The sequence below is a fragment of the Carcharodon carcharias genome, chromosome 1 (assembly GCF_017639515.1).
Source record: "Carcharodon carcharias isolate sCarCar2 chromosome 1, sCarCar2.pri, whole genome shotgun sequence".
Classification (NCBI taxonomy): Eukaryota; Metazoa; Chordata; class Chondrichthyes; order Lamniformes; family Lamnidae; genus Carcharodon; species Carcharodon carcharias.
In genome coordinates, this window is record NC_054467.1 from 65,155,060 (window position 1) to 65,171,413 (window position 16,354).

At 44.8% G+C, this 16,354-nt stretch overlaps 1 protein-coding gene across 3 annotated transcripts in view; it reads right to left on the bottom strand.

Annotated features, from left to right (window-relative positions):
* The window catches only part of nr3c2 (nuclear receptor subfamily 3, group C, member 2), a 386,614-nt gene that overhangs the window by 30,124 nt on the left and 340,136 nt on the right, over positions 1-16,354 (bottom strand). The window lies entirely within an intron of this gene.

A 16,354-nucleotide genomic window follows, 5' to 3' on the forward strand; every position in this document is an offset into this window, starting at 1 on the left:
AGTTAAATATTACACTTCTGTTATCTGAAAGGGTTTCACCACACATGCTGGTAAAATATATCATACCCACTCAAACCAGCTTTAATCCAAACTGACCAGGTGGACTAAGTAATATTGAGAAGGAAAACAAAACACCTTGCATGCTGGAAATTTAAAATATAATTGGAACATTGTGGAAATTGGTTAATCTTGAATTCAGATAAATTTGAACATACTTTTTTTTATGGTATACACCTAGTATACCTTTTGAAGGTACATTTAGCCCTTCCCCTTTCTTAAGTCTCCCCACAACAGATATCTTCTGTGGCAGACAAGATTGTTAGAGGACTTGCTCCTCGGCTCTTTGTACCACTGGAAACTGCACAGGAACTCTGCTGATGGAACAGCTCCAAAACCTGATCTTGAAACTATGAGATGGATTTTTGTCTCACATGCTGTACTGAAGTTCCAATGCAGTGCTTTCCAAAAGCAGAGTAAATATGTATTGTATAGTTCATAACTAAGTATCCCTCAATGCAGAACACAAATACCTTCAAAGCTTTAATAAAAGGCTGAGTTTATATTTAAATTATGAAAAGTCTCTTCAACATATGCAAACGGAGTTCACTTTAGCATAATCGTTGAATAGTTACCCCTGTAGCACATGGATCTCTCCAATGAGATTTGAAGGTTATGACAGGATTTTTTTTAGATGGAATTATCAGATGGCCGGCAGCTCACCAGTCTTAGCAGCGACATTGGGAGCAGTAGCCACTGCCGGAACTGCAGTCAATCTCCGATGAGGAGCCATGTTGAGGCCAGACTGTAAGGTAAGCAGGACAACCTTGCCAGAGACAGTCAGGCAGTCTCAGGCAAGGGAGGGAGGGAGGAAATGCAGGGATCAGGAGGTCAGAGCAGGGAAGTCCAAATGCTGGGGGAGGCCCTCTGTGGAGCATGGTTGCCTGAACAGGAGGCAACTCCTCTGGGCCCACGGTATACCAGGCATCTTTGCCATGTAATGTGGCAATGCTGGTAGAATTGGTAAAATATCAATGCCGGTCGGAGGAGGTTCTTGAGTGTCTATTAAATGGCCACTAAAGGCCTCAATTGGCTCAAGGACAGGCATGCTGCCCACCACCTATCTCGGTGCTGGTAAATAACAGCAGAGCAGGCAGGTGACGAGCATGATGCCCCCTCCGCCAGACATTCCATCTGATTTTATGCTCCCCTGCCCACCCCCACCACCCCCCTTCCCCAGCACCTTGCCAGACTGCCCCAAGGTGGGGGGCATAAAATTAAGTTTCTCTACCAGCTTTCTCGCTGGTTTTTCCTGTGCTCGGGATTTGAGAACTCACAGCCCAGGAGTCCCTGCACCTCTTACCCCTGCTGATCTTAACTTGGGGTAGAAGGAGCCACCACTACTTAAAACTCTGGGAACTCTTGACCTTAGGCTGACACTAGGTATATCCGAGTCTTGCTTATTTTTTAGTCCTTCTGGCACAAGGCAGCGTTACGGAGAGAGTGAATCTGAAAGGCTAAAGATTCTCAGCCCTTTTATGTCTATTAGTGGCACAAATTTACCATCCAAACTTTGTAAGGCTGGATGTCACCAATTCAGATGAAAGGTCATCGAGCTGAAACATTGGGCAGGATTTTCCTGCGGGCTTTGGAACAACGACATTGGGACAAAATAGGAGGCTCAAGCCTGCACTTGCCGGAAGCCAGGCTTGGAGGGCCATTTTTCCAGAAGCAGCCTCCTAATTTGCTGCCTCCGTGCTCTCCATCCGGCATCCCAAAGCATCACAGGGCAGGCAGCTCCAGATCCTGGCAGTTCACAGAGGTAGGCATTGCTGAGACAGGTAAGAGACTTAAAGGGTGCCTCAACATGGAAGCACCCTTACAGGAATAAAAATAAATCATTATTTTGGAGAGGTCAGGTGTCAGCCCCTCAGATCATGAGAGAAATCCCTCTGCTTAGATTATTGAGGCCACTAAGGCGATCTTTGATGCTTGTGGTATCTCTTTGGGAGAAGGAACCTCCGGCTCTGAGGGCAGCCTGGACTGCCGCAGGTGGACTGCCTCCATTAGGCTGGCATCCACTGCGTGCACTGGGGGGGGGGGGGGCGGGGCTGCTCCACCATAAGCAAAATGCGAGGCCGGAAATTCACCTCCAACTTGGACCTTTATTTGGTAAATTGCCACCCTTGTGCTGGCAGCCTATCTGCATTCCTACCCGCCTCCGGGGAACCTTCCTCAGCGATGGAAATGCGACAGGGAGCCATCTCAACACGCCTCCCCTATTTTCTCAGCCACTGCAGCCCCAATTCCAAGCCCACCACCATTGACTCAATTTTTCTCTCTCCACAAATGCTGCCCAATCTGTTGAGCATTTCCAGCATTTTCTGTTTTTATTTGCAATGGTAATTTTTTATTAAAATAAATATGTGAACATTTTTTTTATTCTTCTCCCAGTTCACTTTATCTAGTTCTACAGAATGCAACTGAGCTGAGTTACATATTCTGATTACTTCTCACTCATTAAATTTTTAGTCCGAATAAACAAGTACCTCATCACTCAAACATATACCCTAACTCTTAATAAAGGAAAAAGAAAATGATTTATCATCCTAGCTTGTGTTACATATCGTGAGAAATCAGAAACACTGTATAAATACAGATAAACTCAGAAACATTACGTAAATATCCAAGTTGTGGAACTCTGCCAAAATTAAATAGATCTGAACAAATTTTTCATCAAACAATATAGTTAGCTGTCTAACAATACAGAAGGTTAGATATTATGAGAAATCCCAGGATAAGATCAGAGCTCTAAGGATGAAACAATGGGCAGGATTTTTAGGTTGGTGTGTGGGCGCGATCGGCGGGCCTGGGAGTGGCCGGGCAACAGGCCCTTGCCCGAGACCGGCTCCTGACCGCGATTACACGCTGGCCAATGTAAAATGTGCGCTGAAATGCTCAGCGCTGCCAGGGTGGGGGCAGGTGGGTGGGTACTGCCATAAGCGTGGGTGTGGGCGAGCTCTGAATGAAAGCTCCCTGAAGGCTGAGAGCTACTCAGGGAGCTGAAGAGTTTAAAAGCAATAAATAAAGATTTTAAAATCCAGAAAAAAATGTCCATGCATCAGAATCAGTCATCTGAACATATACATGATGAAAATTCTGTCCGTACATTTTTATTTTTTAAATTTAATAACAGAAACTTCATCCTGCCCTTAGATGAGGTTTCATCAAAAATGAAAAGTCCACCTGGCAAATTCGCCCGTCTGCCAACCATAAGGTTAGACGGACCATGAAAAATCGGGAACAATTGGAACTTTAATGGACTTAATTGCCCCCTTAATTGTCAGCAGGCGCGCTTCCGACTTTCACGTGCTCCAGCAACCGAAATATCGCGAGATGACATCAGGACGCTTGCCCAATGTCATCATGCGCTATTTAATGCTCGAGCGGTCGGGCCCGTGCCCACACGCCAAACTAAAAATTCTGCCCCATGTGTTGTTGATGGTTTCAGGTGATTAACATTACAGCTTGTTCACAGAACAGGGGTACATTTCCCCTTATTAAATTAATTCTGTATGAGCAAATGTCTTACTTCAAATGGATCATATGTGTATGGCCTGTAATTGGGATTGAAATATAGTTATGTCCCCTCATGTATACAAGCTCTACAGCACTTTGAAAGAATTTAGGTGCATCTGGGTGTCCTGGTACATGAATCGCAAGAAGTTAGTATTGAGGCACAGCAAGTGATTAGGAAGGCAAATGGGATGTTGCTGTAATGTAAATGTAGACAGGTTTTGTGAAAGTTGTACAGGGTGTTGGGGAGACCACATCTAGATTGCTGTGTACAGTTTTGGTTTCCTTATTTAAGAAAAGATATAGTTGCATTAAAAGCAGTTCAGAGAAAGTTCACTCGACTGACTCCTGGGATGAAGGAACTGTCTTATGAGGAAAGATTGGGCAGCTTGGACCTGTATTTATTGGAGTTTAGAAGATCACAGAATCACAAAATTGTGACAGTGCAGGAGGAGGCCTTTCAGCCCATTGTGTCTGCACCAGCTCACCAAATTAGCATTATGACTTAGTGCCAATCTCCTGCCTTTTCCCCATACCCCTGCACATTGTTTCAATTCTAATAATCATCTAATGTCCTCCTGAATGTCCCAAATGAACCTGCCTCCACCGCACTTCCATGCAGTGCATTCCAGAACCACTTGCTGAGTGAAAAAGTATTTTCTCACATCACATGTGCTTCTTTTGAAAATCACTTTAAAACTGTGCCCTCTTATTCTCAATTGTTCTATGAATGGGAACAGTTTTTCCCGATCTACTCTATCCAGCCCCCTCATGATTTTGAACACCTCTGTCAAATTTCCTCTTAGCCTTCTCCTCTCCAAGGAGAGTAGTCCCGACCTCTCCAATCTATCTTCATAACAGAAATTTCTCATCCCTGGAGCCATTCTGGTAAACCTATTCTGCACTTTCTCCAATGCATTCACATCCCTCCTACAGTGTGGCACCCAGGACTGTGCACAATACTCCAGCTGAGATCAAACTAATGTCTTATATAAGCTCAGCATAACCTCCCTGCTCTTATATTTTATGCCCCTATTAATAAAGTCCAGGATACTATGTGCTTTATTAACTGTTCTCTCCACCTGTCCTGCCACCTTCAATGATCTATGCACATATACACCGAGGTCACTCTGCTCTTGTGCCCCCTTAAGAATTGTACTGGTTATTTTCTATTGTCTCACCATGTTCTTCCCACCAAAATGCATCACCTCACACTTCTTCACATTGAACTTCATCTGCCATCTGTCTGCCCACTACACCAACTTGTCTATGTCCTTTTGAAGTTCTACACTGTCCTCTTTACAGTTTACAATGCTTCCAAGTTCTGTATCACCTCCAAAATTGGAAATTGTCCCTTCACACCAAGATCTAGATCATTAATACATATCAGGAGTAGCAAGGGTCCCAATACCAACCCCTGGGAAACTCCACTACAAATCTTCCTCCAGCACAAAAAATATCCATTGACCATTACCCTCTGATTCTTATTACTCAGCCAATTTTGTATCCACATAGCTACTATCCCTTTTATTCCATGAGCTTTAACTTTTCTTACAATTCTATTGTGTAGCACGGTATCGAAAACCTTTTGGAAGTTCTGGTATAAAACATCAACAGCATTACCTTCATCAACCCTCTCTGTTACCTCTTCAAAAAACAGCAAGAAGTTAGTCAAACACAATTTCCCCTTTAGAAATCCATGATGGCTTTTCCTAATCAACCCACATTTTTCCATCCGACTACTAATTCTATCCCAAAGAATTGTTTCTAGAAGCTTCCCCACCACTGAAAGTAAACTGACTAGTCTGTAATTGCTGGTCTTATCCTTGCAACATTCTTTTAACAAGGGCGTAATGTTTGCAATTCTCCAGTCCTCTGGCACCTCCCCTGAGTCTAGGGAAGACTGAAAGATTATGGCCAGTTTCCTTACAATTTCCACTCTTACTTCCTTCAATATCCTTGGATGCATCTCATCCAGTCACAAGAACAAAAGAAATAGGAACAGGAGTAGACCATTCCACCCCTTGAGCCTGCTCCGTCATTCAGTAAGATCATGGCTGACCTGCTTGCATTTCAAATTCCACATTCCCAGCTATTTCCGATAAACTTTGACTCCCTTGCCTAACAAGAATCTATCTATCTCCGACTTAAAAATATTCAATAACCCACCTCCAACTCTCCTGAGGCAGAGTGTTCCAAAGTTGCAAAACCCTCTGAGAGAAAAAATTTCTTCTAATTTCTGTCCTTAAAGGGCGACCCCTAGTTTTATAACGGTGCCCCCTAGTTCTGGACTCACCCACAAAAAGAAACATCCTGTCCACGTCCACCTTGTAAAGGCTGTTTAGGATCTTATATACTTCAGTCAAATCACCCTTCACTCTTCTAAACTCCAGTGGAAACAAGTCCAGTCTGTCCGACCTTTCCTCATAAGACAACCTACTCATTCCAGGCATCAATCCAGTAAACCTCCTCTGAACCGCCTCCAAAGCATTTACATCCTTCCTTTAGTAAGGAGACCAAAACTGCGCACAGTATTCGAGGTGCGGTCTCACCAAATACCCTGTATAACTGAAGCATAATATCCTTACTTTTTTGTTCAATTCCTCTTGTAATAAAGGATAGCATTCCATTAGCCTTCTTAATTACTTGCTGTACCTGCATCCTAACTTTTTGTGACTCATGTACTAAAACACCTAGATCCCCTTGCACTCAGAATTATGCACCCGTTCTCCATTTAAGTAATATTCTGCTTTCTTGTTCTTCCTGCCAAAGTGAACAACTTCACATTTTCCCACAATAAACTCCATTTGCCAGATCTTTGTCCACTCACTCAACCTAACTATATCTGTCTGCAACCTCATGTCTTATTCACAACATACTTTCCCACCTATCTTTGTGTCACCTGCAAATTTATAGGATGAGTGTTCTCGCAAATTGCATAACTAAGGAAGTAGAACGGGCTTTAAGCTAAACAGGAGGGGTGAGGGATCGAGCTTGGGTAGAGGTAGCAATTCAGGGTGTCAAGATAGGAGAGCAAAATAGTAATATGAGAAATGAGGGTCAGAGAATGGCGGGAAGAGGCAGAGGGAAAAAAAACCTAAGAATACCATCAAACAGCCAAGACTAGATGTTACAAAGGTAACAAAAAGACAAAACTGAAAGCTCTGTATCTGAATGCATGTAGCATTCATAGCAAAGTAAATGAATTGATGGCCCACATTGAAGTAAATAAATATGATCTGATAGCAATTACGGAGACGACAAAGATTGGGTCCTTAATATTGAAGGGTACATGACATTCAAGAAGAATAGGAAGCGAGGTAAAGGTGGAGGGGTATCACTGTTAATCAAAGATGGCATTGGTGCAATAGTTAGAGATGACCTTGGTTCAGGAGATCAGGATATAGAATCGGTTTGGGTAGAGATGAGGAATAGTAGGGGAGAAAAGTTACTAGTGGGAGTGGTCTACTGGCCCTCTAACAGTAGCCAAAGTGTATGACAAAGTATTCAAGAGAAAATATTGTGTGCTTGTGATAAAGGGGCAGCAATAATCATGGGTGATTTTAATCTGCATATAAACTGGAAAAATTAGATTGGCAGTAGAAGCCTGGATGAGGAGTTCTTAGCATGTTTTTAAGATAGTTTTTTAGAGCAGCATGTTCTGGAACTAACCAGAGAGCAGGTTATATTACACTTGGTTTTTGTCATGTGTCAGGATTAATTAGTGACCTCAGAGTAGAGGTACCCCAAGATAACAACGACCACAATATGATTGAATTTTACATCCAAATTGAAAGGGAGAAGATCGGGTCTAAGACTAGTATGTTAAACTTAAATAAGGGCAACTATGTGGGGATGAAAGCTGAGCTAGCTGAAGTGAACTGGGAAACTAGGCTAGAGGATAGATTAATAGAGAAGCAATGGCAGACATTTAAGGAGATATTCTAGAGTATTCAGAATAAGTATATTCCTATTATAAAGAAAAATTCCAAGGGAAGGACCCACCATCCTGGTTAACTAAAGAAGTTAAGGAAAGCATCAAACTTAAGAAAAAAGCGTACAACTCCGCAAAGATGAGTGGCAGGACTGATGATTGGTCAGAATATAAGAACGGCAGAGAATGACTGAAAGGTTAACCAGGAGAAAAAAATAGTATGAGAGGAAGCTAGCTTGGTGACATCATTGACCCCGGCACTAGGGAGGCAACATACCATCCTGGAGTCACTTCTACAGCACCTGTTTGTTACCCTAAGTAATGAATCCCCTATCACTACTGCTCATCCTTTCTTCTTCCTCCTATCCTGTACAACTGAGCCACTCGTGGTGCCACAAACTTGGCTCTGACTGTACTCCTCTGAGGAACCAGCGCCCTCACAAGCTTCTAAAACAGAAAACCGATTTGTGAGCGGGACCCCAGGGGACTCCTGCACTACCTGCCTAGCTCTCTTGAACTGCCTGGCGGTCACCCATTCACTTTCTGCCTCCAAGCTTCTAAGCTGCAGTGTGACCGCCTCCCTGAACATGCTGTCCACGTGGCTCTCAGCCTTGTGGATGTGCCACAGTGACTCCAGCTGCCGCTCAAGCTCTGACACCCAGAGCTCAATGTTCTGCAGCTGGCAGCACTTACTGCACATGTGGCCATCTAGGACACTGGTAGGGTCCATGACACTCACATATTACAAGACATGCATTCCACTCAACCAATCTGCCCTGCAATGCCTTAACTTTCTTTTACTTTGGTTTATTTATATAACTTCATTATACTGGCCCTGACTTTCCCTTATTCCTTACGTTTTTCACTTAAACCCAAGTATAGCTACTTCTTTTCTAATTACAGCAATTTAAAGACATTCCCTAACAGCAATTTCTTACCAACCAATGAACTTATGGTTTTCCTGTGATGTCACTATTTGTTTTTCTCATTCTCCTTTCAAACTCAGCATGGGCCAGTTCCGAGCTGCTGACTGGTCCCGCTGCCTCTCCGACTCCCAGGTAAGTGGTGTCGGCCTCAAGCTTGACAGCTGATCATATTGCAGCATATAGTATCCTGGGGGGACTTGACAGGATGGATGCTGAAGGAAAACTACCCGCTGTGGAAGAGACTAGAACGAGAGGACACAGCTTAAAGATAATGGGTCTCCTCTTTAAGATGGAGATAGAGATAATTTTTTTCCTTAGAGAGTTGTTAGTCTGTGGAATTCTCTTCTTCAGAGAGCAGTGGGGGCTGGCTCACTGAATATTTGTAAGGCAGGATGAAATAGATTATTGACTGACAAGACAGCCAGAGGTGTATATGTGGTAGACAGGAAAGCAGAGGCCACAATCAGATCAGCCATGATTTTATCTATTGGCAGAGCAGGCTTAAGTGGCCGAATGGCCCACTCTTCCTAACTCGTATGTTTGTATGTATGTATGTAAATGGACATAACACACATTAATGCACTCAGTCAATCAGAAGAAGGGGCTAAAAATTAATTTGCATCTTGGATAGCATGAGGGTTAAAATTCATGACCAGCTCAACCATTTGAGTTGGAGGTGGGCAGCTCGCAAACTTCATGCTTCCACCTCATTTACCTGAACGTTCTGTATGACAGAGCAGGTTCAGCACTGTTAATTGTCTTTTCACAGTGCAGACCACCTCTTCACTTTGCAAACTCCCTCGTCATTCTGTTGACTCGCTCTTCACACTGCCGGGTGCCTCTTCACACTGCCGGCTGCCTCTTCACACTGCCGGCTGCCTCTTCACACTGCCGGCTGCCTCTTCACACTGCCGGCTGCCTCTTCACACTGCCGGCTGCCTCTTCACACTGCTGGCTGCCTCTTCACACTGCCGGCTGCCTCTTCACTCTGCCAGCTGCTTCTTCACACTGCCGGCTGCCTCTTCACTCTGCCAGCTGCTTCTTCACACTGCCAGCTGCCTCTTCACTCTGCTGGCTGCCTCTTCACACTGCTTACTCCCTCTGTTATCACCAGTAGATCATATTTCCTCATGGATATGTGCATCTGCATCTCACCAATCTTATTTACCACACTCTGCACATTCACACACATGCACAGTAACCCTAAATTCCACTTTATTACTTTCCCTCTTATGCTGAATCCCCTAATACGTTACTATTTCTTACTTTAGTACCATCTGTCTCTTCCAATATTCTTTGTACATTGGTATCCCTCTCTAGTATTACCTCCTGGTTCTCACACTCCTGTCCAGTTAGGTTAAACTCTCCCTAAGAGCACTAACAAATCACCCATCAGGGAAATTGGTCCCGGCTCTGTTTAGGTGAAACCCAGCTGATCTGTACAGATCTCAGTTCCCCCAGAATTGATCCCAATGTCCCAAGAATGTAAAGCCCTCTGTCCTGCATCATCTCTCCAGCCATGCACTCAGCTATCCTCCTATTTCTATACTCATTTGCAGATGGTACCAGGAGTAATCAGGAGATTACTATTTTCGAGATCCTGCTTGCCAATTTCCTACACAGCTTCCTAAATTCTGGCTGCAGGACCACATCCCTCTTTCTACCTATGTCATTGATACCAATGTACACCCTCCTCCTTCAGGGTGCTCTGCAGCTGATCAGTGAAATCCTTGATCTGACACCAGGGAGGCAAAACATCATCCTGGAATTCATGTCTGTGGCTGCAGAAATACCTGTCTGTTGCCCTCACTATCAAATCTCCTATCATGATTTCTCTTCCCGTCTTTTTCATGCCCCCCGAACAGCTGAGCCAGCTGTGGTGCCATGGACTTGGCTCTGGCTGCACTCCCCAGATGAACCATCACTTTCATCAGTATTCAGAACACGGAGAGTGAGATGCACCCAGGGGACTCCTGTATTACCTGCTTATTTCTTCTTGACTGCCTGGAGGTCACCCATTCCCTCTCTCCCTGCATACTCTTACGCTGCAGAATAACCACATCTATAAAGATGCTAACCATAAAGCTCTCAACCTCATGTATGCATCGCAGTGATGCCAGCTGCTTCTCAAGCTCTTAAACCTGGAATTTGACCTGCTGCAGCTGGCAACACTTTCTACACATATGGTAATCCAGGACACAGGAAATGTCCTGCAGTTCCCACGAGGAATAGGATGTGCACTCCAGGGATCAGAGCTGCCCTGCCATTCCTCTCTCTATTATATAATAAAACTTACTACTTAAAAAGGACTTATTAGGATTCACCAACCATTCATTTTCTTCCTTTGTTGTCACTTAAATAGAGGAAGGGTAATTGAAACACTTAGCCTTTACTATCAAAAAAAAATTAAATCTTTAGTTTTCTAGCTCCTCAGGGTAACTCCCTAACTTTGGAGAAAGGGAAACAAAGCTACAATAATCACCAATTAATCGACTTAATGGCCTTCCTCTCACTCCAGCGATCCTGACCTGCTGAAACTCCACTTATCTGCCTGTTCACTCTGCCATCTGTCTCTTCACATTGCTGACTGCCTCTACACTCTGCCGGGCGCCATTTCACTTTGCTGGTTGTCTCTTCACACTGCTGGCTGCCTTTTCGTGCTGCTGGCCTCTGCTTCGGGCTGTTGGCTGCCTTTTCAGGCTGCTGGCTGCCTTTTCAGGCTGCTGGCTGCCTCTGCACTTAGCAGGAGACCAAAAAGCATTGTGCAGAGAACATCTGGTGCAGCCAGAACTCTCTTCTTAAAGGCAGGCTGCCTTCTTAAAGGGAAGCTGTACTTAATAATATTGCTGCCATTTAAAAATGAAAATCAAACACTTGTGTAGAGTGTGGTTCCAGGGTAATGGATGCATTGTTGGACGCATCAGTAGTCGAAGTGCGTCAAATAAACACCATAGTTCTGTGTGGGGCTGGGATCACCCTCAGAATGGGTTGGAACAGGTGTCCTGGAAGCTCAATTTCCAATGGTTGGACTCTAAGCAACTGGCATCAGTGTCACAAGAAGCCTAATGATGGCATACAGGTGGCAAGGTCAGTGAATGCATCCTCAAATGACACCGACCCACCACCCCACCAACCTCTAATGCTGCTTAATGCGCCACACTCCTCACACTCAGCAACACTCCCTAGCACTCAGGATTCAGACCTTACATCCAGGCTCTCCAGCTCACCCCACACACCCATCAAAGCCTCACTCCCACCTCTTGCTCCCTCTCCATTCCTCCAGCCATTCAGTTATGTTAGACATATCTACCAAATACAGTACCACATTCTGCTTTCTATGATGCAGGACATGTAGCACTAAATAGAAGGGGACAGAGCAGAAACAGAAGGAACTCTTTCAGTTCCCACTTGTAAGGTGCTGCTGCAGGTCACCAGAATTAGCTGCCCCGCTGGATTTTCTGCCCACACAATCGGCAAGGTGCCCATAAGGATCGCGAATACTGCTGGCAACTTGCCAGTAAATGAGAGACAACTAAGAAAATTAACCCAATCTCCCACTGGCTACACTTGATTAGTGAAGACGAAACTTTATCCATCACCCACCCAAAATATCCCTGAACTGAAAATTATCTCCACAATGTCATAACACAGAAACCAAACATTTGATCCATTGAGTCTGTGCCATTGTTTTCCACCTCAAGCTAATTAGCCTATTCCCATTTTTTTGCTTGATTCTCATACCTTTTAACATTGCTCTTCCTCAAGTAACTATCCAGCTCTTTAAAAAAAAATGATATGCTCATACTTCAGTTGTCACATATTCCTTTGGTTTAGAAGTATTTGTCAGTAATTTCCACAGGGGTTCTCATGATCTCCCATATAACTTCAGGGAGCATCATGGAGAGACGGTGTAAACAGTCAATTATGCCACATCTCTGGAATTTTCTGCTGTTTCTCTGATGGTGGTAAATCGAGAAACCCCTACAGAAATTAAACACCTGTTTTACTAACCACCCCATTAATTAACTCCTTTTGTCATTATTTTACATTTTTGCCTTCATATAACAGTCTTGCTGACCACGACAAGCTGTCATAAATTATTATAACCCTTCTTAAACCTGAATATTTCCATCAGAAACGGACCTCGAATCTCTTGTGAACAACTGTTTATCATTGCTGCCTAAAATGTGCCCAATTATTGATAACTGAATCCAAGGCCAGAATAATAAAAATTCTTTGCTATGTGAATTGGATACTCTGAGGGCAATTTTAACTTTTAATACTGAGCAGAAGACAGGCAATAGTAAATGGGTCACACACTTTACATCTTGCCTAATTTTATTTTCCATTCACTTTAGCATCTCTGCACCCTATGACTGTCTGGAGTTGGACTCAAACCTATGGATTGGATTTTCGCAGGGTTAGAGAGACTCCGCAGACCATTAAAAATGGTGGACGTGACCCGATTCCAGGATTCCTGTCCTCACTCCCCACACCCCAATTTTTGCTGGTACAGTAGAGGGGTGCAGGGAGCAAGCCTCATTATGCATACTTGGCTGAGAGCCCAGACTTCCATTAGTATGATGAAACAGGTGCACACAAGGGAAAAGATGGCTTGATTGATGACTGTTTTTCTTAGATGTATTTCATCAATGGTTCAATATTTATTTACACAAAATAAAGACATGCTTATCATTTCTGTTATTGATACTTTAAAGGCCTAGTTGATTGGCACTTTTATAGGTTGAATTAACAGCAGCTTTTTTAAAAGAAAATTATGAATGGCTGTTTTTAAAGCTTTTCCACACATGCCATTATAGCTATAGGATCAATTGGCTCTGTACAGAGTGTATACTGGGTGAGAGGGCATGAAAATTTTATGGCAGACTTTTCCGGCCCTGTGGCATCAAGTGTCATGGCAGGTGCGGGGGGTGGGGGATGACTCAATATGGTGAGAAGGCCAAAAATCTGTGTCACGCCAACATGAAACCAGTTTGCGATCATCTGCTCCACCCGTCAATGGCAAGCTGCGTTTCCCAACTCCCCACTTAAGCCTTGCTCATCGGAATCATACTCCCACAATGGGTCATCCGGCCTTCATGCGTTTCACAACTATACGTAAGCGATGTGCACTTCATTCAGGTCTCCAAGGTTTATTTGCATACCCTGCTTGCAGAATTTGCAATCATCAGTGCCACGCTTCATAGGCAACACCACATTAAAATCAGAGGGCTCACTTGCGGATAACTACCAACCAAACCAGCTCTAAGGCGGGGTAGCTTTTTAATGGTTGCAGGGCTAGGGCTTGTTTGGGGAAGGAGGAGAAGTGGCCACTGGCAAGGGAAGAGGCTGCAGGGTGAGGGCTGTACAGGGGAAGGTGGGTATCCAAGGGTGTGTGTGGGGCCTCAAGAGAAGTGTGAGGCCTGAGGAGGCAGTCTCCAGAGGAGATAAGGCCAGATGGAGATGTGAGGTTGTGTGTGAGTGGCAATGTTCCTTGAGCTGGCAGTGAGTGAGATGCCAGTGAATGTGTGGTGGCCTTGTATGTGTGTGAGAGTTGAAAGTGATAAGATGGTTGCCTTATCCTGGCGGCATGTATGAGATCATTCTTCTGTTTCCTGCACTGGAGGGCCTACTTCCTGTGTGCAGCACTGACACTGACTACCTCTGCCACTATCTCCCAAGCCGGAGTGGTGAGACTGATGGGCTTCCTGCGACCAAAGCGGGGGCACAGGACATCGTGGTGGGCCTCCACAATGTCCAGAAGGCGTTCCACGGATGTGTCACTTAATCGGGAGTATGCACTCTCCTTGGCTTTTGGGGCCATGTCTTCACTAGCTGGAGGAGCCCTGGACTGCAAACATCGAAAAGTGTGCGCACGGCTGCAGTTTAAATATGGAGCCCAGTGTGAGGAAATGGCGAGGTAACAGTGTGGTGGCAAATCGAAGGCCACCAGCTAGCAAGATGATGTGTTCCCTGTGCATTATAAATGAGGTGGAAAGGAGGTGATATGGCACAAAAGCCTGCTATTGTGGCCGTCGGGTAAAATTACTTTTTCCCGGTCTGCTACTGCACTTTGCAAAGCTGGGACGAATCTGTACTATGAGTTGAAATTGAGGGTATGAGGAGCCATGGGGGATGGGTGGAGGGCATGGGGAGTGGGCGTGGATGTAAGGGAGGTGTGAGAGGTGAGGTCTAGAGGGCCGAATATTGAACAACTGGGACAAAGTCCCAGAGAACAAGGGTGGGCTATTTCAGCCCACCTTGGCACTTGGCAGCCCCTGTGGCCCGCCTCCAATCTGTTTCCATGAGCAGCAGGCCTGGCTCCAGCATGCACATATCCCTCCCGGAATGAAATTTGTGCCTTTCGAGGCACTTTCTCCTGAGGCCAGTGTGTCAAGCCGGGAAATTTCCTGATTCCTGCTACCTCCTCTAACATGAAAATCCAACTCAATGGGCAGGAATTTCCCCTATCGGGGGCGAAGGTGAATAGCGGGTACTCACAGGTGTGTCTCCGATCAGCAGCCCTGATTGGGGGCGCGGCACCATTTTATGTGGTGGGCCAATTAGGGCCCGCCCAGCGCGATGTCCGCTCAGAAGCGCTATGCGCTCTCTGTGCGGTTGGGGGGGAATCCCTAAACCCGGGAGTGCGCTCTTTCACAATGCGCAGGAAAGAGCGCACTCATCTCCCTGAAGCTAAGTGCTGCCTCAGGGAGATCAGCTGTTCTGTGACAAACATTAAAAATAAAAATAAAAATTCCTGACATGTCCCCTCATGTGACACTGTCACATGAGTTGGGACATGTCCATAATTTTTACAAAAACTTTAATAACATTTTTTAAAACCTACATGAAACCTCATCCCGCACGTGGATGAGGATTCATGCTTTTACTAATTCCTGCCAGGGCTCCTGGCCTGCCTGCCAACCTTAGGGTTGGACGGGCAGGTCCATTAATTAGCTAAATGACCCTGTCAATGGCCTCAATTGGCCATTGACAGGTCAGCGGGCGCACAGCTGATTTTGCTGCCCCCAACCTACCAGAAAATTTAAATGGGGCACGGTGACGTCAGAAGTTCCGCCCGACGTCACCACGCGTCATTTTATGTGTCGGCGAGCAGGCCTCGCCCCCCCCCCGCTCGCCGACGGGAAAATCCTGCCCTATAACTTTGACTCAGAGGTAGGAATGCTACCACTGAGCCAAGGCTCATTCCACTACCTACACTAACTGATCGAAAAAACACAAATGTAACACACTTTAAGTTGACACAGGTTGGCGTCAAGGAGTTGATCTCAGATTTACAAACATTCTCTCAGTTATTAGTTTATGTATCCTCATCTAATATACTTGCATTAAACAATCATAAATTATCAATGCATTAGGTGGTATTATAGCTCACTCCTGGGAGGACCTTCAACTGCTGTTGGTTTCTTTCCCCCATTTACCATCCACTCTGGAATTCCCATTGCTGTTTACCTCTCTCAGTCTTGCACTCTGCTCACTCCCCTATCTGTGCATAGCGGGGGTAACATGTGGAGTGGTCTGTGCACATTAAAACTAAATCCCCTGCTTTAATGGGGAAGAGGCCATCTTGTATACAAGTCATATTCTTTCTGTGGGTATATGAGCTATTGGTTAAATTCAGCTGAATTTCTATTCAAGGGAAGGGGCATTTAAGGAACATTGGTGGAAGTATCCACCTTCCCTGCCCAATGTTTTACGGAGAAAAAAAGATTAATTTACTTGCTAATATGGAATCCCTTGGGTCACAGGGTCACAAATATTGCTTGCCTGTCCCAATGATTCTCCCAGGCTCAGCTCATTGCAAACAATGGGGAACCATAACTTTCAAAAGCTTCTGAACTCTGGTCCATAACTATTCATACCAGGCAAACCAGTCTTCAGAAATTTACGATTATACGAA